The 27,202-nt window shown below is 45.7% G+C and overlaps 1 protein-coding gene and 2 long non-coding RNA genes across 3 annotated transcripts in view; 1 reads left to right on the forward strand and 2 right to left on the reverse strand.

Moving 5' to 3' along the window:
- The window catches only part of CTNNA2 (catenin alpha 2), a 2,737,142-nt gene that overhangs the window by 2,683,668 nt on the left and 26,272 nt on the right, over nucleotides 1–27,202 (reverse strand). The gene's annotated exons all lie outside the window — the stretch shown is intronic.
- LOC135017836 (uncharacterized) overlaps nucleotides 1–27,202 on the forward strand; it is a 79,313-nt gene that overhangs the window by 51,271 nt on the left and 840 nt on the right. The gene's annotated exons all lie outside the window — the stretch shown is intronic.
- LOC135017732 (uncharacterized) lies at nucleotides 1,176–2,946 on the reverse strand. Its single transcript, XR_010215574.1, has 3 exons — nucleotides 2,888–2,946; nucleotides 1,565–1,714; nucleotides 1,176–1,455 (listed from the first exon to the last, which is right to left on the reverse strand). It is a non-coding gene; the product is annotated as an uncharacterized LOC135017732 (long non-coding RNA).

Here is a 27,202-nt window from a genome sequence, read left to right on the forward strand (position 1 = left end):
TTTTTTAAATTTTTGGAAGTACGTTGATTAACCCGGGATTTGCAGAGGAGGCTGGACCCCTGGATCTGGTGAGGCTAATTTCTACAACAGGTACCCTTGGATTCTAATGGACAAGAGGACCGACCTGCGTGGGAACTTAAGGTAAGTCTGTATGTATGTGTGTATGTATGTAATAAAATTATACTTTCACGGTGTGTGTGTATTGTATTTTATTTGGTTTTTTTTTAGTAATAGTACTACAGGTACCAGCGGCCCAGTTTTTCCGCCGCATGCTGATACTTGTGGTTCTCCAAGTACCAGCATGCGGGGGAGGCTTGCTGGGACTTGTAGTACTGCTACTAAAAACAATATCTTTTATTTGACAACAAAGCCTATCAGCCCTCCCATCCGCAGCCCATTGGATGGGGGGGGACAGCCTCGGCCTTCACCCCTGGCCCTTGGGTGGCTGGGGGGGGGGAACCCTTGATTGAAGGGGTCCCCACTCCCCCAGGGTACCCCGGCCAGGGGTGACTAGTTGGATTTTTGATGCCCCGGCCGCAGGGCACTATATAAAAGTGACCCCCGGCTGTGGCATTATCTGTCCAGCTAGTGGAGGCCGGTGCTGGTTTAAAAAATACGGGGGACCCCTACTCTTTTTGTCCCCCGTATTTTTGGGCCCAGGACCAGGCACGAGGTGGCCCCCCTTTCCGGGCAAACTATCGGGACTGGGAGGAGCCTGTGCGGGCATTGATTCCTGGCGAAGTGGTGTCTGCTACTCATGTCCGTGATTCGGACCGACCCACGCAGGATGGTAAGTTTTTAAAGTAATATTGTCGTTAAAATGTCTGCAAAATTAATAATGTTTTTTTTTTAAAGTTTTAAGGTTTATATATTTTTACCAAAAAAGATTGCAGGCCTATGCTCCCTTAAGGTGTGTTTGTGTTTTTTATGTATTTTTGGATCCTTGCAGTATTTTTTTTTTTTTTTTTTAAATAAACAAGTGCAGTGTTTTTTTTTTTTTTTTTTTTTGTTTAAACAAAATTTTTGGCGTTAATGCTGGAACATGTGTGTTTGTTTTTTAAAAACAAACTGCTTTTTTTTAAAAATAAAAAAAAATAGCTTGGCAATTTTTAAAACATTACACTATTTTTAAACTTGAAAGGACTGAATCTCTGCAATATGTGAGTCACAAATTGTTCTGCTTATAAATTTATTGTGTGCCACATGAAGTACATTTTGATATTCAACTCAAAATCAAAAATATAGAAGCTCTTAAGCTTAATTTTGTTGTGGCAACCAAACCAAATAGATGCTTACAGTACATTAATGGTTTTCACTGGGTCCTTTAAAAACAAACAGGGTAATAATGTTGGTGTCACTTTTTCCACAGTCACACAGACCAGCCGCCCAGACAGGCCTCAGACCAGTCATGATGATGCCGGTATTGCAGGTAAGTCTTCACTGTAGTCACATATTCTGAAAACACATAGAAGTACAAAATATTAATTTCAAATTTTGCACCTAGGTTCTGCTTCTGGAAGCCGACCTCGTGTAAGGCGCCCATCACAGGTCTCGGGCCACTTACCCAGGAGGCCAACTAAGACCCGGCGTCTTGGCTCTGATTCAGCACCTCCATCATCCCCACCCAGGCGAAGGATATCGGCAGTGTCACCCCAGCCACCACTGGCACTACTGGCGAGTTCGCAGAGTGATGAGCCCAGATCACCTCAGTTATCTGGTGAGTAAATTTTGTCAAAAAACACATAAGCAAGAATATACACAGTAGACTTTTGATGATGTTAGTTTGTTTGGAGTTTACATGTTTTCCACAACAATCAATGTGATGTAACGTCTTCAATTGCTCAAGGTGCTTTACTTAAAAGAAATAAGGTCTTAGTGGATGGTCTAGACAACCTAGTTGTATGAAAATATATGAATTGAGTATACATTAAGCACACACACGTTATCATTTTTTCAAAATATTAATCCAATTGAATTTGAGAACAAAAACCAAAAGCCATTATAGTATTCACACATCGCCCCTGTCCAGTATGTATATGGCTTACTTGCTCTGCTCCTCTGGACTATAGAGGTAAGTAGTCTATATCGTGGTGAGGGGAGGGAATCTAACAGTGTAATGTTGTGGAGGGAAGTTAGTTAGGTGAGGAATATGCAAATTTGTCAATGTTTGCACCTGTGTTCGGTTTTTGTTTTTAAAAAGTTCAAAATTGGTAACGTAGACAAAAACAAGAGCTAATAATACCATAATGTAGTATTAGGAATGTATTAATGTGTTGCATTAGCCTTTGCCAAATTTAATCAAATACAACATTGCATGTTGCCTACCCCATACAGAGCACAACTTGATGTCCGCCGACGACCAGCAGGGACCAGAACAACAGCCATCATTCACACTGCAACTTACAGCTGTTGATCCAAGCATTCCAATCCAGTTGCAGGATATACCCCAACCATCCTGCAGTCCCCAACTGGCACAAGCTCCGCCCCCAAGCCAAATTCCTGATGATTTTTTGGCAAGTTGGACAAGCCAACAGGCCCAAAGCAAGGCAACCCTCACACAACATACACAACACCTTGCCAGTCTGCCCCATCATCTACCGCGTCTTAGTCGCAACTCGGGCAGACTAATAGTACAAGTAGGGAGAATGGCTACCTCAATGGAGCAAATTAGGGCGGAAAACAGGCACATGAATGGCAATTTATCACGCATTATAGATGAACAACAGCGACATCAGCAGGCACTCGTGCAGATAATACAACACAATCAAGTGGTGAATGAGGCCTTATCCAGGATAGTAGCCAGCCACACTGCTACAAACACTCAGCTGATTGCCAGTTTAAATAATCTGAGCAGCAATATTGCTATTATGGGTGCTCAGCAAGTTACCTCCAGCTCGGGGACCACAACCCCTGTTCAAACGCCAGTATCCTCCCCTGTACGGCGTTCTGCAAGAGCACGTGCCAGTGAGCCAGCACCCAGCACACACAAGAGAAAAAAAAAAAAGGAAACTTTTTGTTAAAAAAAATAAAAGAATTTGAATCCAAAACACATTCCTGTGTCCGTCTCAAAAATGTATGAAGCTGGTCTGTATGTATGGAGTTATGTTTTTCAAGGGTAATGACTGTAAATGTTTTTTTAGCATCAACTAAGCACAATGGACACACCACTATAAACAACAAACAGTAAGTAACAAAACACACACTAGAAAGTAGAGCAAAGTGTTTAGTGAAGGATAATTACAGCCTAATAAAACTAACCTGAAAAATAACGCAGGATCACTTGTTGCCGTACCTGCCTCCCTACATTTGTACTCACACTGTCACCAGATGGTTCTAACTCCTCTGCTTGCTGACTGATTTCTCCCTCACCATGTGCAAGATCTTGACTTAAACACAGATTATGGAGAAAACAGCAGCAGAACACAATCCGAGTCACCTTTGAGGGACTATACAACAAAAGGCCTGCAGATTTATCAAGACACCGAAAACGTGACTTCAGCACCCCAAAACATCTTTCTATCACATTCCGCGTAGCCTTATGTGCATGATTATAACTGTGTTCAGCAGGAGAATCAGGTTGGGACAATGGAGTAAGGAGCCAAGAGTAGCAGCCGTAACCACCATCACCTGAAAAACAAATATAGTCAACATTAGGACATATGTTAGATTATTCGAACACCTCCTCCAAAATCTAGCCTGTGGTTAAAAGACATACACACATAACATTTTCAACATACCCAACAGCCAGCCATCAGGCATTTGTCCATCCTCAAATTTATCGAAGAGCGATGACTGACTGAGGATGAAGGAGTCATGGCAGCCACCAGGGTAACCTGCAACAACACTCATAATTTTTAATTTTGCATCACAGACCACCTGGACATTAGTTGATTGATCCAGATGCCTATTAGTATAGATATACTGGCGGCCCTTAGGTGATCTCAGCTGAACGTGTGTGCAATCTATGGCCCCCAGCACATTGGGCATGCCTGCAAGCTCATAGAAAGCTACCCTGACAGCACTCCACTCCGACTCCTCAGTAGGGAAGCAGATTGAGGCTTTAATGTGTGGCTCCAACACATCCAAAACCTGAGTGGACATTAAAGAAGCTAAGGTGAGTGTCATGTTAGGTATTCTCTACAATACTGTGGTGTTTCAACTTCCAGAAGCAACACTTAGCCATAACCGCATAGGTTTTTTTAGACTCACCTGCAACAAATATCTTGAAAAGGTGGGCTGTGAGTTCCCAATGACGTCGCCTGCCACAGCCTGGAAGCTCCCAGTAGCCATAAAGTGTAACACAGCCAGGAGTTTGTGTAGGCCTGAGACAGAGCGAGAGCGTGCTGTCTCAGGGTCTATGCCCAGTTTGACAAGGTCATACAGGTGGAAAATGTTGTTTCTATTTAGGCGGAACATCTGTATGACCCTATCATCGGACAATGCATTTAAGTTTAAACTAGAGATGAGCGGGTTCGGTTTCTCTGAAACCGAACCCGCACGAACTTCATGTTTTTTTCACGGGTCCGAGCAGACTCGGATCCTCCCGCCTTGCTCGGTTAACCCGAGCGCGCCCGAACGTCATCATGACGCTGTCGGATTCTCGCGAGACTCGGATTCTATATAAGGAGCCGCGCGTCGCCGCCATTTTCACACGTGCATTGAGATTGATAGGGAGAGGACGTGGCTGGCGTCCTCTCCATTAGAAATTAGATTAGAAGAGAGAGAGAGATTGTGCAGAGTCAGACAGAGTTTACCACAGTGACCAGTGCAGTTGTTGTTAGTTAACTTTTATTTATTTTAATATAATATATCCGTTCTCTGCTATATCCGTTCTCTGCCTGAAAAAAAACGATACACAGCAGCAGCCAGTCACACAGTGTGACTCAGTCTGTGTGCACTCAGCTCAGCCCAGTGTGCTGCACATCAATGTATAAAAGGCAAAGCTTATAATAATTGTGGGGGAGACTGGGGAGCACTGCAGGTTGTTATAGCAGGAGCCCCCAGGAGTACATAATATTATATTAATTTAAAATTAAACAGTGCACACTTTTGCTGCAGGAGTGCCACTGCCAGTGTGACTAGTGGTGACCAGTGCCTGACCACCAGTATAGTAGTATATTGTTGTATGTATTGTATACTATCTCTTTATCAACCAGTCTATATTAGCAGCAGACACAGTACAGTGCGGTAGTTCACGGCTGTGGCTACCTCTGTGTCGGCAGTCGGAACTCGGCAGGCAGTCCGTCCATCCATAATTGTATTACAATATATACCACCTAACCGTGGTATTTTTTTTTCTTTCTTTATACCGTCGTCATAGTGTCATACTAGTTGTTACGAGTATACTACTATCTCTTTATCAACCAGTGTACAGTGCGGTAGTTCACGGCTGTGGCTACCTCTGTGTCGGCAGTCGGCAGGCAGTCCGTCCATCCATAATTGTATTATTATTATAATATATACCACCTAACCGTGGTTTTTTTTTCATTCTTTATACCGTCGTCATAGTGTCATACTAGTTGTTACGAGTATACTACTATCTCTTTATCAACCAGTGTACAGTGCGGTAGTTCACGGCTGTGGCTACCTCTGTGTCGGCAGTCGGCAGGCAGTCCGTCCATCCATAATTGTATTATTATTATAATATATACCACCTAACCGTGGTTTTTTTTTCATTCTTTATACCGTCGTCATAGTGTCATACTAGTTGTTACGAGTATACTACTATCTCTTTATCAACCAGTGTACAGTGCGGTAGTTCACGGCTGTGGCTACCTCTGTGTCGGCAGTCGGCAGGACTGTTTGGGGAGGGTTTTTTGGAAGGGACATCCTGCGTGACACTGCAGTGCCACTCCTAGATGGGCCCGGTGTTTGTGTCGGCCACTAGGGTCGCTTATCTTTCTCACACAGTCAGCTACCTCATTGCGCCTCTTTTTTTCTTTGCGTCATGTGCTGTTTGGGGAGGGTTTTTTGGAAGGGACATCCTGCGTGACACTGCAGTGCCACTCCTAGATGGGCCCGGTGTTTGTGTCGGCCACTAGGGTCGCTTATCTTTCTCACACAGTCAGCTACCTCATTGCGCCTCTTTTTTTCTTTGCGTCATGTGCTGTTTGGGGAGGGTTTTTTGGAAGGGACATCCTGCGTGACACTGCAGTGCCACTCCTAGATGGGCCCGGTGTTTGTGTCGGCCACTAGGGTCGCTTATCTTTCTCACACAGTCAGCTACCTCATTGCGCCTCTTTTTTTCTTTGCGTCATGTGCTGTTTGGGGAGGGTTTTTTGGAAGGGACATCCTGCGTGACACTGCAGTGCCACTCCTAGATGGGCCCGGTGTTTGTGTCGGCCACTAGGGTCGCTAATCTTACTCACACAGCTACCTCATTGCGCCTCTTTTTTTCTTTGCGTCATGTGCTGTTTGGGGAGGGTTTTTTGGAAGGGACATCCTGCGTGACACTGCAGTGCCACTCCTAGATGGGCCCGGTGTTTGTGTCGGCCACTAGGGTCGCTTATCTTACTCACACAGCGACCTCGGTGCAAATTTTAGGACTAAAAATAATATTGTGAGGTGTGATGTGTTCAGAATAGGCTGAAAATGAGTGTAAATTATGTTTTTTGAGGTTAATAATACTTTGGGATCAAAATTACCCCCAAATTCTATGATTTAAGCTGTTTTTTAGGGTTTTTTGAAAAAAACACCCGAATCCAAAACACACCCGAATCCGACAAAAAAAATTCGGTGAGGTTTTGCCAAAACGCGGTCGAACCCAAAACACGGCCGCGGAACCGAACCCAAAACCAAAACACAAAACCCGAAAAATTTCCGGCGCTCATCTCTAGTTTAAACGCCCTCTAAATAAACGAGGCTGGCGCAGCCTCCGCGGAACCTGGACAACCTGTTGGCCATGTTCACTTACCTGGTCCTGATTCCTGGAAGCCTCATGGAGCAGTCTAACGTATCCCACAGCCAACAAAAAACCATTGCCACACACTACAGCCGCCATTTCAGAGTGAGAGTAGTTCATAATGTGGCTGAAACACTTTTATAGGCCCAAAAAATCAGGTGGGAGTAATGGATAATTAAGTTCACATGTAAACGCGGTTTTCAAAGGCTGGCGCGTTTTTTTTAGCCAAAAAATGCGACTCGTAATTTTTTGCGCCCGCAATAGCATTTTCACGGCAGCAAATACAATTACGAATGGTTAGTAAATGACCGAGATTCGTATCTAAACAGGCGTAATTTGACCGATGGTGTATTCATTCGTAATTTTTAACATGAACTTGCAAAAAAATACGAATGCCCTCATCACTGCCGTGATTAGTGTTTAGTAAATGACCGAGATTGACCGAGATGACACTTTGATGAAAAAACTCCATCTCGGTCAAAATCGGGAGCTTAGTAAATTTACCCCCTAGAGAGAGAGAGAAGGAAGAGAGAGAGAGAGAGAGAACACACACACACACACACACACACACACACACACACACACACACACACACACACACACACACACACACACACACAGAGAAAAGAGAGTGGGGAGGAGACACAGAAAGAGAGAGAAAAGGGGGGGGGGGGGGGGGGGGAGTTGAGACAGGTACTGTTGCCAGATAAGTAACTGTTCACATAATACATCATTTAGCAATATTATAAGGACAAGGTATCTTGTCTCAATTAAAACATTAATAATGAACGGTGATCCTAACTAGTGATGTGCACCGGACGTTTTTCGGGTTTTGTGTTTTGGTTTTGGATTTGGTTCAGCGGCCGTGTTTTGGATTCGGGCGCGTTTTGGCAAAACCTCCCTGAAAATTTTTTGTCGGATTCGGGTGTGTTTTGGATTCGTTTTTTTTTTACAAAAAACCCTAAAAAACAGCTTAAATCATAGAATTTGGGGGTCATTTTGATCCCATAGTATTATTAACCTCAATAACCATAATTTACGCTCATTTTCAGTCTATTCTGAACACCTCACACCTCACAATATTATTTTTAGTCCTAAAATTTGCACCGAGGTCGCTGGATGGCTCAGCTAAGCGACACAAGTGGCCGACACAAACACCTGGCCCATCTAGGAGTGGCGCTGCAGTGTCAGGCAGGATGGCACTTCAAAAAAATTGTCCCCAAACAGCACATGATGCAAAGAAAAAAAGAGGCGCACCAAGGTCGCTGTGTGACTAAGCTAAGCGAAACAAGTGGCCGACACAAACACCTGGCCCATCTAGGAGTGGCACTGCAGTGTCAGACAGGATGGCAGATTAAAAAAATTGTCCCCAAACAGCACATGATGCAAAGAAAAAAAGAGGCGCAATGAGGTAGCTGTGTGACTAAGCTAAGCGACCCAAGTGGCCGACACAAACACCTGGCCCATCTAGGAGTGGCACTGCAGTGTCAGGCAGGATGGCGCTTCAAAAAAATTGTCCCCAAACAGCACATGATGCAAAGAAAAATGAAAGAAAAAAGAGGTGCAAGATGGAATTGTCCTTGGGCCCTCCCACCCACCCTTATGTTGTATAAACAGGACATGCACACTTTAACGAACCCATCATTTCAGCGACAAGGTCTGCCACACGACTGTGACTGAAATGACTGGTTGGTTTGGGCCCCCACCAAAAAAAGAAGCAATCAATCTCTCCTTGCACAAACTGGCTCTACAGAGGCAAGATGTCCACCTCAACATCATCCTCCGATTCCTCACCCCTTTCACTGTGTACATCCCCCTCCTCACAGATAATTAATTTGTCCCCACTGGAATCCACCATCTCAGGTCCCTGTGTACTTTCTGGAGGCAATTGCTGCTGGTGAATGTCTCCAAGGAGGAATTGATTATAATTAATTTTGATGAACATCATCTTCTCCACATTTTCTGGAAGTAACCTCGTACGCCGATTGCTGACAAGGTGAGCGGCTGCACTAAACACTCTTTCGGAGTACACACTGGAGGGAGGGCAACTTAAGTAGAATAAAGCCAGTTTGTGCAAGGGCCTCCAAATTGCCAGTATACTTACGGACTGTCTGACGTGCCTACTTGTATGCGGTCACTCATATAATCCTCCACCATTCTTTCAATGGTAAGAGAATCATATGCAGTGACAGTAGACGACATGTCAGTAATCGTTGGCAGGTCCTTCAGTCCAGACCAGATGTCAGCACTCGCTCCAGACTGCCCTGCATCACCGCCAGCGGGTGGGCTCGGAATTCTTAGCCTTTTCCTCGCACCCCCAGTTGCGGGAGAATGTGAAGGAGGAGATGTTGACGGGTCACATTCCGCTTGACTTGACAATTTTCTCACCAGCAGGTCTTTGAACCTCTGCAGACTTGTGTCTGCCGGAAAGAGAGATACAACGTAGGTTTTAAATCTAGGATCGAGCACGGTGGCCAAAATGTAGTGCTCTGATTTCAACAGATTGACCACCGTGAATCCTGGTTAAGCAAATTAAGGGCTCCATCCACAAGTCCCACATGCTTAGCGGAATCGCTCTGTTTTAGCTCCTCCTTCAATGTCTCCAGCTTCTTCTGCAAAAGCCTGATGAGGGGAATGACCTGACTCAGGCTGGCAGTGTCTGAACTGACTTCACGTGTGGCAAGTTCTAAGGGTTGCAGAACCTTGCACAACGTTGAAATCATTCTCCACTGCGCTTGAGTCAGGTGCATTCCCCCTCCTTTGCCTATATCGTGGGCAGATGTATAGGCTTGAATGGCCTTTTGCTACTCCTCCATCCTCTGAAGCATATAGAGGGTTGAATTCCACCTCGTTACCACCTCTTGCTTCAGATGATGGCAGGGCAGGTTCAGGAATGTTTGGTGGTGCTCCAGTCTTCGGCACGCGGTGGCTGAATGCCGAAAGTGGCCCGCAATTCTTCGGGCCACCGACAGCATCTCTTGCACGCCCCTGTCGTTTTTTAAATAATTCTGCACCACAAATTCAATGTATGTGCAAAACATGGGAAGTGCTGGAATTTGCCCAGATGTAATGCACGCACAATATTGGTGGCATTGTCCGATGTCACAAATCCCTAGGAGAGTCCAATTGGGGTAAGCCATTCTGCGATGATGTTCCTCAGTTTCCGTAAGAGGTTGTCAGCTGTGTGCCTCTTCTGGAAAGTGGTGATACAAAGCGTAGCCTGCCTAGGAACGAGTTGGCGTTTGCGAGATGCTGCTACTGGTGCCGCCGCTGCTGTTCTTGCTGCGGGATTCAATACATCTACCCAGTGGGCTGTCACAGTCATATAATCCTGAGTCTGCCCTACTCCACTTGTCCACATGTCCATGGTTAAGTGGACATTGGGTACAACTGCATTTTTTAGGACACTGGTGACTCTTTTTCTGAGGTCTGTGTACATTTTCGGTATCGCCTGCCTAGAGAAATGGAACCTAGATGGTATTTGGTACCGGGGACACAGTACCTCAATCAAGTCTCTAGTTGCCTCTGAATTAACGGTGGATACCGGAACCACGTTTCTCACCGCCCAGGCTGCGAAGGCCTGAGTTATCCGCTTTGCAGCAGGATGACTGCTGTGATATTTAATCTTCCTTGCAAAGGACTGTTGGACAGTCAATTGCTTACTGGAAGTAGTACAAGTGGTCTTCCGACTTCCCCTCTGGGATGACGATCGACTCCCAGCAGCAACAACAGCAGCGCCAGCAGCAGTAGGCGTTACACACTCAAGGATGAATCGGAGGAATCCCAGGCAGGAGAGGACTCGTCAGACTTGCCTGTGACATGGCCTGCAGGACTATTGGCTTTCCTGTGTAAGGAGGAAATTGACACTGAGGGAGTTGGTGGTGTGGTTTGCAGGAGCTTGGTTACAAGAGGAAGGGATTTAGTTGTCAGTGGACTCCTTCCGCTGTCACCCAAAGTTTTTGAACTTGTCACTGACTTCTGATGAATGCGGTCCAGGTGACTTATAAGGGAGGATGTTCCTAGGTGATTAACGTCCTTACCCCTACTTATTACAGCTTGACAAAGGCAACACACGGCTTGACACCTGTTGTCAGCATTTGTGTTGAAATAATTCCACACCGAAGAGCTGATTTTTTTTTGTATTTTGACCAGGCATGTCAATGGCCATATTTGTCACACGGACAACAGGTGTCTCCCCGGGTGCCTGACTTAAACAAACCACCTCACCATCAGAATCCTCCTTGTCAGTTTCCTCCCCAGCGCCAGCAACACCCATATCCTCATCCTGGTGTACTTCAACAGTGACATCTTCACTTTGACTATCAGGAACTGGACTGCGGGTGCTCCTTCCAGCACTTGCAGGGGCGTGCAAATGGTGGAAGGCGCAAGCTCTTCCCGTCCAGTGTTGGGAAGGTCAGGCATTGCAACCGACACAATTGGACTCTCCTTGGGGATTTGTGATTTAGAAGAACGCACAGTACTTTGCTGTTGTTTTGCCAGCTTAAGTCTTTTCATTTTTCGAGCGAGAGGATGAGTGCTTCCATCCTCATGTGAATCTGAACCACTAGCCATGAACATAGGCCAGGGCCTCAGCCGTTCCTTGCCACTCCGTGTTGTAAATGGTATATTGGCAAGTTTACACTTCTCCTCAGACGCTTTCAATTTTGATTTTTGGGTCATTTTACTGAACTTTTGTTTTTTGGATTTTACATGCTCTCTACTATGACATTGGGCATCGGCCCTGGCAGACGACGTTGATGGCATTTTATCGTCTCGGCCATGACTAGTGGCAGCAGCTTCAGCACGAGGTGGAAGTGGATCTTGATCTTTCCCTATTTTAACCTCCACATTTTTGTTCTCCATTTTCTAATGTGTGGAATTATATGCCAGTATCAATAGCAATGGCCTACTACTATATATACTGCGCACAACTGAAATGCACCACAGGTATGGATGGATAGTATACTTGACGACACAGAGGTAAGTACAGCAGTGGCCTACTGTACCGTACTGCTATATATTATATACTGGTGGTCAGCAAACTGTGCAAAACTGAAATGCACCACAGGTATGGATGGATAGTATACTTGACGACACAGAGGTAGGTACAGCAGTGGCCTACTGTACCGTAATGCTATATATTATATACTGGTGGTCAGCAAACTGTGCAAAACTGAAATGCACCACAGGTATGGATGGATAGTATACTTGACGACACAGAGGTAGGTACAGCAGTGGCCTACTGTACCGTACTGCTATATATTATATACTGGTGGTCAGCAAACTGTGCAAAACTGAAATGCACCACAGGTATGGATGGATAGTATACTTGACGACACAGAGGTAAGTACAGCAGTGGCCTACTGTACCGTACTGCTATATATTATATACTGGTGGTCAGCAAACTGTGCAAAACTGAAATGCACCACAGGTATGGATGGATAGTATAATTGACGACACAGAGGTAGGTACAGCAGTGGCCTACTGTACCGTAATGCTATATATTATATACTGGTGGTCAGCAAACTGTGCAAAACTGAAATGCACCACAGGTATGGATGGATAGTATACTTGACGACACAGAGGTAGGTACAGCAGTGGCCTACTGTACCGTACTGCTATATATTATATACTGGTGGTCAGCAAACTGTGCAAAACTGAAATGCACCACAGGTATGGATGGATAGTATACTTGACGACACAGAGGTAGGTACAGCAGTGGCCTACTGTACCGTAATGCTATATATTATATACTGGTGGTCAGCAAACTGTGCAAAACTGAAATGCACCACAGGTATGGATGGATAGTATACTTGACGACACAGAGGTAGGTACAGCAGTGTCCTACTGTACCGTACTGCTATATATTATATACTGGTGGTCAGCAAACTGTGCAAAAATGAAATGCACCACAGGTATGGATGGATAGTATACTTGATGACAGAGGTAGGTACAGCAGTGGCCTACTGTACCGTACTGCTATATATTATATACTGGTGGTCAGCAAACTGTACAAAAATGAAATGCACCACAGGTATGGATGGATAGTATACTTGACGACACAGAGGTAGGTACAGCAGTGGCCTACTGTACCGTAATGCTATATATTATATACTGGTGGTCAGCAAACTGTGCAAAACTGAAATGCACCACAGGTATGGATGGATAGTATACTTGACGACACAGAGGTAGGTACAGCAGTGGCCTACTGTACCGTACTGCTATATATTATATACTGGTGGTCAGCAAACTGTGCAAAACTGAAATGCACCACAGGTATGGATGGATAGTATACTTGACGACACAGAGGTAGGTACAGCAGTGGCCTACTGTACCGTAATGCTATATATTATATACTGGTGGTCAGCAAACTGTGCAAAACTGAAATGCACCACAGGTATGGATGGATAGTATACTTGACGACACAGAGGTAGGTACAGCAGTGGTCTACTGTACCGTACTGCTATATATTATATACTGGTGGTCAGCAAACTGTGCAAAAATGAAATGCACCACAGGTATGGATGGATAGTATACTTGACGACACAGAGGTAGGTACAGCAGTGGCCTACTGTACCGTACTGCTATATATATTATATACTGGTGGTCAGCAAACTGTGCAAAACTGAATTGCACCACAGGTATGGATGGATAGTATACTTGACGACTTAGAGGTAGGTACAGCAGTGGCCTACTGTACCGTACTGCTATATATTATATACTGGTGGTCAGCAAACTGTGCAAAAATGAAATGCACCACAGGTATGGATGGATAGTATACTTGATGACACAGAGGTAGGTACAGCAGTGGCCTACTGTACCGTACTGCTATATATTATATACTGGTGGTCAGCAAACTGTACAAAAATGAAATGCACCACAGGTATGGATGGATAGTATACTTGACGACACAGAGGTAGGTACAGCAGTGGCCTACTGTACCGTAATGCTATATATTATATACTGGTGGTCAGCAAACTGTGCAAAACTGAAATGCACCACAGGTATGGATGGATAGTATACTTGACGACACAGAGGTAGGTACAGCAGTGGCCTACTGTACCGTACTGCTATATATTATATACTGGTGGTCAGCAAACTGTGCAAAACTGAAATGCACCACAGGTATGGATGGATAGTATACTTGACGACACAGAGGTAGGTACAGCAGTGGCCTACTGTACCGTACTGCTATATATTATATACTGGTGATCAGCAAACTGTGCAAAAATGAAATGCACCACAGGTATGGATGGATAGTATACTTGATGACACAGAGGTAGGTACAGCAGTGTCCTACTGTACCGTACTGCTATATATTATATACTGGTGGTCAGCAAACTGTGCAAAAATGAAATGCACCACAGGTATGGATGGATAGTATACTTGATGACACAGAGGTAGGTACAGCAGTGGCCTACTGTACCGTACTGCTATATATTATATACTGGTGGTCAGCAAACTGTACAAAAATGAAATGCACCACAGGTATGGATGGATAGTATACTTGACGACACAGAGGTAGGTACAGCAGTGGCCTTCTGTACCGTACTGCTATATATTATATACTGGTGGTCAGCAAACTGTGCAAAACTGAAATGCACCACAGGTATGGATGGATAGTATACTTGACGACACAGAGGTAGGTACAGCAGTGGCCTACTGTACCGTAATGCTATATATTATATACTAGTGGTCAGCAAACTGTGTAAAACTGAAATGCACCACAGGTATGGATGGATAGTATACTTGACGACACAGAGGTAGGTACAGCAGTGGCCTACTGTACCGTACTGCTATATATTATATACTGGTGGTCAGCAAACTGTGCAAAACTGAAATGCACCACAGGTATGGATGGGGATAGTATACTTGATGACACAGAGGTAGGTACAGCAGTGGCCTACTGAACCGTAATGCTATATATTATATACTGGTGGTCAGCAAACTGTGCAAAACTGAAATGCACCACAGATATGGATGGATAGTATACTTGACGACACAGAGGTAGGTACAGCTGTGGCCTACTGTACCGTACTGCTATATATATTATATACTGGTGGTCAGCAAACTGTGCAAAATTGAAATGCACCACAGGTATGGATGGATAGTATACTTGACGACAAAGAGGTAGGTACAGCAGTGGCCTACTGTACCGTACTGCTATATATATTATATACTGGTGGTCAGCAAACTGTGCAAAACTGAAATGCACCACAGGTATGGATGGATAGTATACTTGACGACTTAGAGGTAGGTACAGCAGTGGCCTACTGTACCGTACTGCTATATATTATATACTGGTGGTCAGCAAACTGTGCAAAAATGAAATGCACCACAGGTATGGATGGATAGTATACTTGACGACACAGAGGTAGGTACAGCAGTGGCCTACTGTACCGTATTGCTATATATTATATACTGGTGGTCAGCAAACTGTGCAAAACTGAAATGCACCACAGGTATGGATGGATAGTATACTTGACGACACAGAGGTAGGTACAGCAGTGGCCTTCTGTACCGTACTCCTATATATTATATACTGATGGTCTGCAAAATTATACACTGTACTCCTACTATATACTGTCTACAATTCAGCACAGATATGGAGTGTTTTTCAGGCAGACAACGTATACTGGTGGTCACTGGTCAGCAAAACTCTGCACTGTACTCCTCCTATATAATATTATACTGGTGGTCCCCAGTCCCCACAATAAAGCAGCACACTGAGCACAGATATGGAGTTTTTTTCAGGCAGACGACAACGTATACTGGTGGTCACTGTCAGCAAAACTCTGCACTGTACTCCTGCTATATAATACAGCTGCTCCCCAGTCCCCACAATTAAGCAGTGTGAGCACAGATATATGCAGCACACTGAGCACAGATATGGAGCGTTTTTCAGGCAGAGAACAGATAACTGGTGGTCACTGATCAGCAAAACTCTGCACTGTACTCCTCCTATATTATACAGCTGCTCCCCAGTCCTCCCCACAATTAAGCAATAAAGCACAATCAAGTTCAACAATAAACGGAGAGGACGCCAGCCACGTCCTCTCCCTAACATTTCCAATGCACGAGTGAAAATGGCGGCGACGCGCGGCTGCTTATATAGAATCCGAATCTCGCGAGAATCCGACAGCGGGATGATGACGTTCGGGCGCGCTCGGGTTAACCGAGCCATACGGGAGAATCCGAGTCTGCCTCGGACCCGTGTAAAATGGGTGAAGTTCGGGTGGGTTCGGTTTCCGAGGAACCGAACCCGCTCATCACTAATCCTAACCATAGTGAACAGGATGGAAATATATTTTATAGTGAGAAATAGATTAAATAAGTTTGAATGTATGAGGTTATGTTTAGATAATTTAAGAAATAATGATTTGTATATGTGTGTATAATGTATATAGATATATATTTGTGTTTTACTGCAAAATTGTGAGACATTGTGTAGGGAACAAATCTATTTTGCTCAAGCCGTAAATTAGCCTAGAGAGGTCACAGTATAACAAAGAATGTTTTTACAATTCAATGGACACTGGAATCCACAGGTGTACATTTAGATCAGAATAAGGATTTGCAATACAGCACTTTGGCAATTATAAACTACTGTATCTATTGCCCAGTTATACTGCAGGCCCGAGACAATGACAACACAAGATCTATTGAACTTCCACTGTACCAACAGGTCCCAATTGTTGATGCTAACACCCGAGGCAAAAAAATATTGGGGGTAATTCTAAGTTGATCGCAGCAGGAACTTTGCTAGCAGTTGGGCAAAACCATGGTGGTCATTTCGAGTTGTTCGCTCGCAAGCTGCTTTCAGCAGCTTTGCACATGCTAAGCCGCCGCCTACTGGGAGTGAATCTTAGCATAGTAAAATTGCGAACGAAAGATTAGCAAAAAATTGCGAATAGACACTTCTTAGCAGTTTCTGAGTAGCTCCACACTTACTCGGCATCTGCGATCAGTTCAGTCAGTTTCGTTCCTGGTTTGACGTCACAAACACTCCCAGCGTTCGCCCAGACACTCCCCCGTTTCTCCAGCCACTCCCGCGTTTTTCCCAGAAACGGCAGCGTTTTTTCACACACACCCATAAAACGGCCAGTTTCTGCCCAGAAACACCCACTTCCTGTCAATCACATCACAGTTTGAACTCTCTTTAAGGAATCATAACTTAATCATTTCATAAGTCATATGTATAAGGACTGCATATATTTGTCAGCCACTTAGTTTGTAAAGCCTGACATAATATATTTGCAGATATGATAAATGCATATTAATTAAAATATATCCATACATTAATAATCTTTTATGATATATTAAAAATTAATATAATTTATAAATGATTCCATAAATCAATAGGCCTCCCCTAACCCCTGTACAGGTGGCACTTTGTTAACATGTGACCAGGCATCCCCTCCCTCTTCCTCTCCCTGTACAGGCAGCACTTTACACCTTTGATAGCAGCGGGTCCCCATCAAGGGCGCCGGCAGCAGCGGGTCCCCATCAGTGGTGCCGGCAGCAGCGGATACCCGTCGTTTGGATCTCACAGCTTTGAGCCACGGCAACAGCACACGGCAGCGTCTGAGAGGAGGAGGGAGAGGAAACATGACCTGAGTGGAGGGGAGGGGCCAGACCACCTCAGCCCGCGGCCAGCCTCTCAGCACTGCACTGCATCCACACAGAGGTGCTGGGAGGTCATTCAGCTGCACTGCACTACTGAAGTGTATGTGGAGTCGGACACTAGGTGGCGTGGCCCATCTAGGAGTGGCACTGCAGTGTCACGCAGGATGGCCCTTCAAAAAAATACTCCCCAAACAGCACATGACGCAAAGGGCTTCGGTTGCCACTGACGGTGGTGACAGAAACAAAAAATATTTTTTTTCTTGTCACTAAGGTCTACCAGCACCATCTGAGCCTATTTTCATGGGGGGCCTGGAGCTTCAGCTCCACCCATCCCATTGGTAGTCCGGCCCAGGCTGTGTCCACTGTCCAGACTTCAGACTTACAAGTGGCTGTGCTCTGTACATAGTAGAGATGTGCACTTGAAATTTTTCGGGTTTTGTGTTTTGGTTTTGGGTTCGGTTCCGCGGCCGTGTTTTGGGTTCGACCGCGTTTTGGCAAAACCTCACCGAATTTTTTTTGTCGGATTCGGGTGTGTTTTGGATTCGGGTGTTTTTTTTCAAAAAACACTAAAAAACAGCTTAAATCATAGAATTTAGGGGTCATTTTGATCCCAAAGTATTATTAACCTCAAAAACCATAATTTCCACTCATTTTCAGTCTATTCTGAACACCTCACACCTCACAATATTATTTTTAGTCCTAAAATTTGCACCGAGGTCGCTGGATGACTAAGCTAAGCGACCCTAGTGGCCGACACAAACACCTGGCCCATCTAGGAGTGGCACTGCAGTGTCACGCAGGATGGCCCTTCCAAAAAACACTCCCCAAACAGCACATGATGCAAAGAAAAAAAGAGGCGCAATGAGGTAGCTGTGTGAGTAAGCTAAGCGACCCTAGTGGCCGACACAAACACCTGGCCCATCTAGGAGTGGCACTGCAGTGTCACGCAGGATGGCCCTTCCAAAAAACACTCCCCAAACAGCACATGACACAAAGAAAAAAAGAGGCGCAATGAAGTAGCTGTGTGAGTAAGCTAAGCGACCCTAGTGGCCGACACAAACACCTGGCCCATCTAGGAGTGGCACTGCAGTGTCACGCAGGATGGCCCTTCCAAACAACACTCCCCAAACAGCACATGACGCAAAGAAAAAAAGAGGCGCAATGAGGTAGCTGTGTGAGTAAGCTAAGCGACCCTAGTGGCCGACACAAACACCTGGCCCATCTAGGAGTGGCACTGCAGTGTCACGCAGGATGGCCCTTCCAAAAAACACTCCCCAAACAGCACATGACGCAAAGAAAAAAAGAGGCGCAATGAGGTAGCTGTGTGAGTAAGATAAGCGACCCTAGTGGCCGACACAAACACCTGGCCCATCTAGGAGTGGCACTGCAGTGTCACGCAGGATGGCCCTTCCAAAAAACACTCCCCAAACAGCACATGACGCAAAGAAAAAAAGAGGCGCAATGAGGTAGCTGTGTGAGTAAGATAAGCGACCCTAGTGGCCGACACAAACACCTGGCCCATCTAGGAGTGGCACTGCAGTGTCACGCAGGATGGTACTTCCAAAAAACTCTCCTTAAACAGCACATGACGCAAAGAAAAAAAGAGGCGCAATGAGGTAGCTGTGTGAGTAAGATAAGCGACCCTAGTGGCCGACACAAACACCTGGCCCATCTAGGAGTGGCACTGCAGTGTCACGCAGGATGGCCCTTCCAAAAAACACTCCCCAAACAGCACATGACGCAAAGAAAAAAAGAGGCGCAATGAGGTAGCTGTGTGAGTAAGATAAGCGACCCTAGTGGCCGACACAAACACCTGGCCCATCTAGGAGTGGCACTGCAGTGTCACGCAGGATGGCCCTTCAAAAAAATACTCCCCAAACAGCACATGACGCAAAGAAAAATGAAAGAAAAAAGAGGTGCAAGATGGAATTGTCCTTGGGCCCTCCCACCCACCCTTATGTTGTATAAACAGGACATGCACACTTTAACCAACCCATCATTTCAGTGACAGGGTCTGCCACACGACTGTGACTGAAATGACGGGTTGGTTTGGACCCCCACCAAAAAAGAAGCAATTAATCTCTCCTTGCACAAACTGGCTCTACAGAGGCAAGATGTCCACCTCATCATCATCCTCCGATATATCACCGTGTACATCCCCCTCCTCACAGATTATCAATTCGCCCCCACTGGAATCCACCATCTCAGCTCCCTGTGTACTTTGTGGAGGCAATTGCTGCTGGTCAATGTCTCCACGGAGGAATTGATTATAATTCATTTTAATGAACATCATCTTCTCCACATTTTCTGGAAGTAACCTCGTACGCCGATTGCTGACAAGGTGAGCGGCGGCACTAAACACTCTTTCGGAGTACACACTTGTGGGAGGGCAACTTAGGTAGAATAAAGCCAGTTTGTGCAAGGGCCTCCAAATTGCCTCTTTTTCCTGCCAGTATAAGTACGGACTGTCTGACGTGCCTACTTGGATGCGGTCACTCATATAATCCTCCACCATTCTTTCAATGGGGAGAGAATCATATGCAGTGCCAGTAGACGACATGTCCGTATCCGTAATCGTTGGCAGGTCCTTCAGTCTGGACCAGATGTCAGCATCAGCAGTCGCTCCAGACTGCCCTGCATCACCGCCAGCGGGTGGGCTCGGAATTCTGAGCCTTTTCCTCGCACCCCCAGTTGCGGGAGAATGTGAAGGAGGAGATGTTGACAGGTCGCGTTCCGCTTGACTTGACAATTTTCTCACCAGCAGGTCTTTGAACCCCAGCAGACTTGTGTCTGCCGGAAAGAGAGATCCAAGGTAGGTTTTAAATCTAGGATCGAGCACGGTGGCCAAAATGTAGTGCTCTGATTTCAACAGATTGACCACCCGTGAATCCTTGTTAAGCGAATTAAGGGCTCCATCCACAAGTCCCACATGCCTAGCGGAATCGCTCTGTGTTAGCTCCTCCTTCAATGTCTCCAGCTTCTTCTGCAAAAGCCTGATGAGGGGAATGACCTGACTCAGGCTGGCAGTGTCTGAACTGACTTCACGTGTGGCATGTTCAAAGGGCAGCAGAACCTTGCACAACGTTGAAATCATTCTCCACTGCGCTTGAGACAGGTGCATTCCACCTCCTATATCGTGCTCAATTGTATAGGCTTGAATGGCCTTTTGCTGCTCCTCCAACCTCTGAAGCATATATAGGGTTGAATTCCACCTCGTTACCACTTCTTGCTTCAGATGATGACAGGGCAGGTTCAGGCGTTTTTGGTGGTGCTCCAGTCTTCTGTACGTGGTGCCTGTACGCCGAAAGTGTCCTGCAATTCTTCTGGCCACCGACAGCATCTCTTGCACGCCCCTCTCGTTTTTTAAATAATTCTGCACCACCAAATTCAAGGTATGTGCAAAACATGGGACGTGCTGGAATTTGCCCATATTTAATGCACACACAATATTGCTGGCGTTGTCCGATGCCACAAATCCACAGGAGAGTCCAATTGGGGTAAGCCATTCCGCGATGATCTTCCTCAGTTGCCGTAAGAGGTTTTCAGCTGTGTGCGTATTCTGGAAACCGGTGATACAAAGCGTAGCCTGCCTAGGAAAGAGTTGGCGTTTGCGAGATGCTGCTACTGGTGCCGCCGCTGCTGTTCTTGCGGCGGGAGTCCATACATCTACCCAGTGGGCTGTCACAGTCATATAGTCCTGACCCTGCCCTGCTCCACTTGTCCACATGTCCGTGGTTAAGTGGACATTGGGTACAACTGCATTTTTTAGGACACTGGTGAGTCTTTTTCTGACGTCCGTGTACATTCTCGGTATCGCCTGCCTAGAGAAGTGGAACCTAGATGGTATTTGGTAACGGGGGCACACTACCTCAAGAAATTGTCTAGTTCCCTGTGAACTAACGGCGGATACCGGACGCACGTCTAACACCAACATAGTTGTCAAGGCCTCAGTTATCCGCTTTGCAACAGGATGACTGCTGTGATATTTCATCTTCCTCGCAAAGGACTGTTGGACAGTCAATTGCTTACTGGAAGTAGTACAAGTGGTCTTCCGACTTCCCCTCTTGGATGACCATCGACTCCCAGCAGCAACAACAGCAGCGCCAGCAGCAGTAGGCGTTACACGCAAGGATGCATCGGAGGAATCCCAGGCAGGAGAGGACTCGTCAGAATTGCCAGTGACATGGCCTGCAGGACTATTGGCATTCCTGGGGAAGGAGGAAATTGACACTGAGGGAGTTGGTGGGGTGGTTTGCGTGAGCTTGGTTACAAGAGGAAGGGATTTACTGGTCAGTGGACTGCTTACGCTGTCGCCCAAAGTTTTTGAACTTGTCACTGACTTATTATGAATGCGCTGCAGGTGACGTATAAGGGAGGATGTTCCGAGGTGGTTAACGTCCTTACCCCTACTTATTACAGCTTGACAAAGGCAACACATGGCTTGACAAATGTTGTCCGCATTTCTGTTGAAATACTTCCACACCGAAGAGCTGATTTTTTTGGTATTTTCACCAGGCATGTCAATGGCCATATTCCTCCCACGGACAACAGGTGTCTCCCCGGGTGCCTGACTTAAACAAACCACCTCACCATCAGAATCCTCCTTGTCAATTTCCTCCCCAGCGCCAGCAACACCCATATCCTCCTCATCCTGGTGTACTTCAACTGACATCTTCAATCTGACTATCAGGAACTGGACTGCGGGTGCTCCTTCCAGCACTTGCAGGGGGCGTGCAAATGGTGGAAGGTGCATGCTCTTCACGTCCAGTGTTGGGAAGGTCAGGCATCGCAACCGACACAATTGGACTCTCCTTGTGGATTTGGGATTTCGAAGAACGCACAGTTCTTTGCTGTGCTTTTGCCAGCTTGAGTCTTTTCATTTTTCTAGCGAGAGGCTGAGTGCTTCCATCCTCATGTGAAGCTGAACCACTAGCCATGAACATAGGCCAGGGCCTCAGCCGTTCCTTGCCACTCCGTGTGGTAAATGGCATATTGGCAAGTTTACGCTTCTCCTCCGACAATTTTATTTTAGATTTTTGAGTCCTTTTTTTACTGATATTTGGTGTTTTGGATTTTACATGCTCTGTACTATGACATTGGGCATCGGCCTTGGCAGACGACGTTGCTGGCATTTCATCGTCTCGGCCATGACTAGTGGCAGCAGCTTCAGCACGAGGTGGAAGTCGATCTTGATCTTTCCCTATTTTTGGAACCTCAACATTTTTGTTCTCCATATTTTAATAGGCACAACTAAAAGGCACCTCAGGTAAACAATGGAGATGGATGGATACTAGTATACTTATGGATGACGAGCGACTGCCGACACAGAGGTAGCTACAGCCGTGGACTACCGTACTGTGTCTGCTGCTAATATAGAATGGATGATAATGAGATAAAATTAAAATATATATATATATCACACTAGTACTGCAGCCGGACAGGTATATATTATGTAATGACGGACCTGCTGGACACTGTCTGTCAGCACTGCAGACTCCTAAAGTAAGCTACTAGTATCAAGAAGATAGAAAAAAAAACCCACGGGTAGGTGGTATACAATTATGGATGGACGAGCGACTGCCGACACAGAGGTAGCTACAGCCGTGGACTACCGTACTGTGTCTGCTGCTAATATAGACTGGATGATAATGAGATAAAATTAAAATATATATATATATATATATCACACTAGTACTGCAGCCGGACAGGTATATATTATGTAATGACGGACCTGCTGGACACTGTCTGTCAGCACTGCAGACTCCTAAAGTAAGCTACTAGTATCAAGAAGATAGAAAAAAAAAAAAAACACTGGTAGGTGGTATACAATTATGGATGGACGAGCGACTGCCGACACAGAGGTAGCTACAGCCGTGGACTACCGTACTGTGTCTGCTGCTAATATAGACTGGATGATAATGAGATAAAATTAAAATATATATATATATATATATCACACTAGTACTGCAGCCGGACAGGTATATATTATGTAATGACGGACCTGCTGGACACTGTCTGTCAGCACTGCAGACTCCTAAAGTAAGCTACTAGTATCAAGAAGATAGAAAAAAAAAAAACCACAGGTAGGTGGTATACAATTATGGATGGACGAGCGACTGCCGACACAGAGGTAGCTACAGCCGTGGACTACCGTACTGTGTCTGCTGCTAATATAGACTGGATGATAATGAGATAAAATTAAAATATATATATATATATATATATATATATCACACTAGTACTGCAGCCGGACAGGTATATATTATGTAATGACGGACCTGCTGGACACTGTCTGTCAGCACTGCAGACTACTAAAGTAAGCTACTAGTATCAAGAAGATAGAAAAAAAAAAAACACGGGTAGGTGGTATACAATTATGGATGGACGAGCGACTACCGACACAGAGGTAGCTACAGCCGTGGACTACCGTACTGTGTCTGCTGCTAATATAGACTGGATGATAATGAGATAAAATTAAAATATATATATATATCACACTAGTACTGCAGCCGGACAGGTATATATTATGTAATGACGGACCTGCTGGACACTGTCTGTCAGCACTGCAGACTCCTAAAGTAAGCTACTAGTATCAAGAAGATAGAAAAAAAAAAAAACCACGGGTAGGTGGTATACAATTATGGATGGACGAGCGACTGCCGACACAGAGGTAGCTACAGCCGTGGACTACCGTACTGTGTCTGCTGCTAATATAGACTGGATGATAATGAGATAAAATTAAAATATATATATATATCACACTAGTACTGCAGCCGGACAGGTATATATTATGTAATGACGGACCTGCTGGACACTGTCTGTCAGCACTGCAGACTCCTAAAGTAAGCTACTAGTATCAAGAAGATAGAAAAAAAAACCCACGGGTAGGTGGTATACAATTATGGATGGACGAGCGACTGCCGACACAGAGGTAGCTACAGCCGTGGACTACCGTACTGTGTCTGCTGCTAATATAGACTGGATGATTATGAGATAAAATTAAAATATATATATATATCACACTAGTACTGCAGCCGGACAAGTATATATTATGTAATGACGGACCTGCTGGACATTGTCTGTCAGCACTGCAGACTCCTAAAGTAAGCTACTAGTATCAAGAAGATAGAAAGAAAAAAAAAAACACGGGTAGGTGGTATACAATTATGGATGGACGAGCGACTGCCGACACAGAGGTAGCTACAGCCGTGGACTACCGTACTGTGTCTGCTGCTAATATAGACTGGATGATAATGAGATAAAATTAAAATATATATATATATCACACTAGTACTGCAGCCGGACAGGTATATATTATGTAATGACGGACCTGCTGGACACTGTCTGTCAGCACTGCAGACTCCTAAAGTAAGCTACTAGTATCAAGAAGATAGAAACAAAAACCACGGGTAGGTGGTATACAATTATGGATGGACGAGCGACTGCCGACACAGAGGTAGCTACAGCCGTGGACTACCGTACTGTGTCTGCTGCTAATATAGACTGGATGATAATGAGATAAAATTAAAATATATATATATCACACTAGTACTGCAGCCGGACAGGTATATATTATGTAATGACGGACCTGCTGGACACTGTCTGCAGAATGCGTTTATAAAAACACCACACGACGAGTGTTTAACTTTTTCAGGCAGACAATCACAATTATACTGGTGGTCAGCAGACACTCACAATACTGGTGGTCAGTGGTCACTGGTCAGTCACACTGGCAGTGGCACTCTGGCAGCAAAAGTGTGCACTGTACTTAAAATATGTACTCCTGCTATAACTGCTCCCCAGTCTCCCCCACAATTAAGCTGTGTGAGCAGTGAGCACTCAGCACAGTCAGATAATGATATACAGTATTACATATGATGCAGCACACTGGGCTGAGCACAGATATGGTATGTGACTGTGTCACACTGTGTATCGTTTTTTATCAGGCAGAGAACGGATTAATTAAACTGGTGGTCACTGGTCACACTATCAGCAGCAAGTAGTACTCCTCCTGATAATATGCTCCCCAAAATTTGTGTCTCTCTCTAGTACTCTAGTCTAAACGGAGAGGACGCCAGCCACGTCCTCTCCCTATCAATCTCAATGCACGTGTGAAAATGGCGGCGACGCGCGGCTCCTTATATAGAATCCGAGTCTCGCGATAGAATCCGAGCCTCGCGAGAATCCGACAGCGGGATGATGACGTTCGGGCGCGCTCGGGTTAACCGAGCAAGGCGGGAAGATCCGAGTCGCTCGGCCCCGTGTAAAAAAACCTGAAGTTCAGGCGGGTTCGGATTCCGAGGAACCAAACCCGCTCATCTCTAGTACATAGTCAGTGTATGAGGGGCATGCTGCTGTATGCTGCGCTGTACTCTGCTGTATTGGCTGTGCTGTGTCAGACTCCAGACTTACAGATGGCTGTGCTGTGTATATAGTCAGTGTATAAGGGGCATGCTGCTGTATGCTGTGCTGTACTCTGCTGTATTGGCTGTGCTGTATCCACTGTCCAGGCTCCAGACTTACAGATGGCTGTGCTGTGTATACAGTCAGTGTATAGAGGGCGCTCTGCTGTATGCTGTGCTGTATACTGCTGAATTTGCTGTGCTGTGGCAGACTCCAGACTTACAAGTGGCTGTGCTCTGTATATAGTCAGTGTATAGGGGGCACACTGCTGTATGCTGCACTGTACTCTGCTCTATTGGTTGTGCTGTGTCAGACTCCAGACTAACAAGTGGCTCAGTATATAGTCAGTGTATAGGGGGCACAATGCTGTATGCTGCGCTGTATTCTGCTGTATTGGCTGTGCTGTGTCAGACTCCAGACTTACAAGTGTCTGTACTCTGTATATAGTCAGTGTATAGGGGGCACAATGCTGTATGCTGTGCTGTATTCTACTGTATTGGCTGTGCTGTGGCAGACCTCAGACTTTCAAGTGGCTGTGCTCTGTATATAGTCAGTGTAAAGGGGGTATGCTGCTGTATGCTGCGCTGTACGCTGCTGTAATGGCTTTGCTGTGTCAGACTCCAGACTTACAAGTGGCTGTGCTCTGTATATAGTCAGTGTATAGGGGGGCACATTGCTGTATGCTGTACTCTGCTCTATTGGTTGTGCTGTGTCAGACTACAGACATACAAGTGGCTGTACTCTGTATATAGTCAATGTATAGTTGGCACGCTGCGGTATGCTGTGCTGTACTCTGCTGTAAATTGGCTGTGGTGTGTCCATCTAAAGTTGCTGTTCACAAGCAGCAATACATTGGGGCTAATTCAGACCTGATCGCAGCTGTGCGTTTTCGCACAGTGGGCGATCAGGTCTGAACTGCGCGTGTGCGGCAGTGCGCATGTGCATGCCAGAGATGTGATAGGCATCTCAGTCCAGCGATCGACTCTGCCTGATTGACAGGCAGAGGTGTTTGCTGGGCGGGAGAGGGCGGTCCGGTAGCGTTCGGACGCCATTTTGGGGGTGCGGTCAAGACAACAGAGGCATGTCTGGGTGGTTGGGGGGGGCTGCGCTGGCTACATGATGTCACATGCAGCCGCTATGACCTGGGATGCGACAAGCAGCTCCCTGCCAGCGCAGGAGCTGCGCAGGTAGGGAGCTACTTGTCAAGTACAAAAGCATCACCGCTGTGCGATGCTTTTGTACTTGTGCGGAATGGGGGGGTAGGGCCTGACA

Source organism: Pseudophryne corroboree, chromosome 1, assembly GCF_028390025.1.
Source record: "Pseudophryne corroboree isolate aPseCor3 chromosome 1, aPseCor3.hap2, whole genome shotgun sequence".
Lineage (NCBI taxonomy): Eukaryota > Metazoa > Chordata > Amphibia > Anura > Myobatrachidae > Pseudophryne > Pseudophryne corroboree.